General features: G+C 47.7%; 1 protein-coding gene across 2 annotated transcripts in view; it reads right to left on the bottom strand.

Annotated features, from left to right (window-relative positions):
• The window catches only part of B4galt5 (beta-1,4-galactosyltransferase 5), a 109,963-nt gene that overhangs the window by 35,745 nt on the left and 72,449 nt on the right, over positions 1-1,769 (bottom strand). Inside the window, exon 1 of one of the 2 annotated variants that reach the window (XM_023720790.1) lies at positions 27-45. The exons of the other annotated variant lie outside the window; for it this stretch is intronic. The gene's annotated coding sequence lies outside the window, so the exon portion shown is untranslated. Of the gene's footprint in view, positions 1-26; positions 46-1,769 lie in introns of those variants that run through there. 2 annotated transcript variants of the gene reach the window in all.

Genomic DNA, 1,769 nt, shown 5'->3' with positions numbered 1-1,769 from the left:
CAAGAGCCAGGCATTCCAGCACTCACCAGTAATTCCAGCACGCAGGAGGCTGAGGCGGGAAGACCATCAGGAGTTGAAGGCCAGCCTGGAACACATAGCGAGCTCAAGGCCAACCTGAATTATAAAGCAAGACCCTGTCTTTAAAAAAATTTCTAGGGGCCGGGGAGATGGCTCAGTGGAATAAGCGCTTCCCTGGCAAGCGCAAGGGCCTGAGTTCATTCCCGGTTCTGCCAAAAAAATTTAATTTCTTTAAAAAAAAAAAAAAGGGCTGGGCATAGCGGCACACACTGGAGGACTACTACGAGTTGAGGCCAGTCTGGGCCACAAAGTGAGCTCAAGGCCAGCCTGAACTACAGAGCAAGACCTGTCTCAAAAAATGAAAAGGAAAAAAAAAAATTAAAACGGGAGGAGCAGGAGAAGGAAGAGGAGGAAGAGCTAGAGGAGGAGGAGAAGGCAAATTCTTTCACTACCCTGTTCAAATGCCCCCTGTAATTCTCATCTCACGGGAACACCAAACCCTGAACAATGGCTTACGGGGCTCTACATAAGGAGCCTGGAACTTTGGGAGGCAAATCTGACCACTCTCTGTTTCTGTAAATAAAGCACAATGTCCCTTGGCAGCAGCATTCCAGATGCTGAAGTCCCCTGTAAACGACAACAGTGGTATAGTATTCATATAACCTACGCAACGCTGCCTTATAGTTTAAATCATTAATAACTTTAAGAGCTCTATGTAAAACTGGAATTATAATTTAAGATTACAGATGGTAAATAATAAACCTCCCAAAAGACATCAAAGGTTCTGAATTTAAAATCCAATGACAAGTTTAAATCGCTACGTGCACTGTATGATAGGTAATACAATGTCGTGGTGCACAAGCAGTTGCTATGTTCTGTTGTTAGGGGATTAATACACACATGTTCTGTACAGAAGCAATTCATTTCCCGTGTGCCCGTGTGTGCATGCTGGTGTAAAACCCACAGCCTTCCTCAGGCCAGCAAGTGTTCTGTCACCGAGCTCCACCACCAGGCTCCTGAGCATTTTTGATCCTTAGCTGGTCAAGCGCCTGGGTGGCAACGGAGGACACCTGTTGCTGTTACTGCCTCGCGCTCCGCTCGGCATCGTCACCTTGTCAGCACCACAAAGCAGAGCTGAGCAGTTGCTATGGACCCTGGAAAGTGCACTTCCAACTGGCTCCTTCCAGAACAATGTGTCTACACCAGCTCAGTGATTTGCTTCCGCCTCTGACCTCAGCTCTCAGCCTCGCCTGCTCTGCTACAGCACGGCTGCCCCACAGACCCCGCTCCATGCTAGCGCCCCCTGAGAGCCACGTCCCAAGCTGCTTCCCCCTGACAGCCGCTCAGCGCCCCCCAAGTCTTTACTCAACTTCAGTGCAGCCTTCCCTAACCACACTACTTAAATTTACAAACCCTCCCGAGCCCCCCGAAATCCATGTTTCTCTCTCTTCGTTTCTTCAAGCATTAATCATCTAATATAAGGACAACTTGCTTTTTTGTCTGACTTGACTTTTGCCAAACACAAGCATACCTGAAATAAACTCAGACAATGATGATATATTACATGTAGAAAAGGATGGAAAAACACACTTGGTGGCCGTTACTTGGAGAAACAGGTGGAATTATGTGGCACTTCTGGCTCCCGCACCCACCCACCCCATGACCTAATCCTAGTACTGGGGACTGGGGATAGAACTCAGTGGCATAGCGCCTGCCTGGTTCTGAGTTTGATTCCAGATACAAAAAAAAAA

Source organism: Octodon degus, unplaced genomic scaffold (genome assembly GCF_000260255.1).
Source record: "Octodon degus isolate 3935 unplaced genomic scaffold, OctDeg1.0 scaffold00077, whole genome shotgun sequence".
Taxonomy (NCBI): Eukaryota; Metazoa; Chordata; class Mammalia; order Rodentia; family Octodontidae; genus Octodon; species Octodon degus.
Note: the sequence above shows the minus strand (reverse complement) of the source record. Positions and strands in the feature narration are given on the sequence as shown.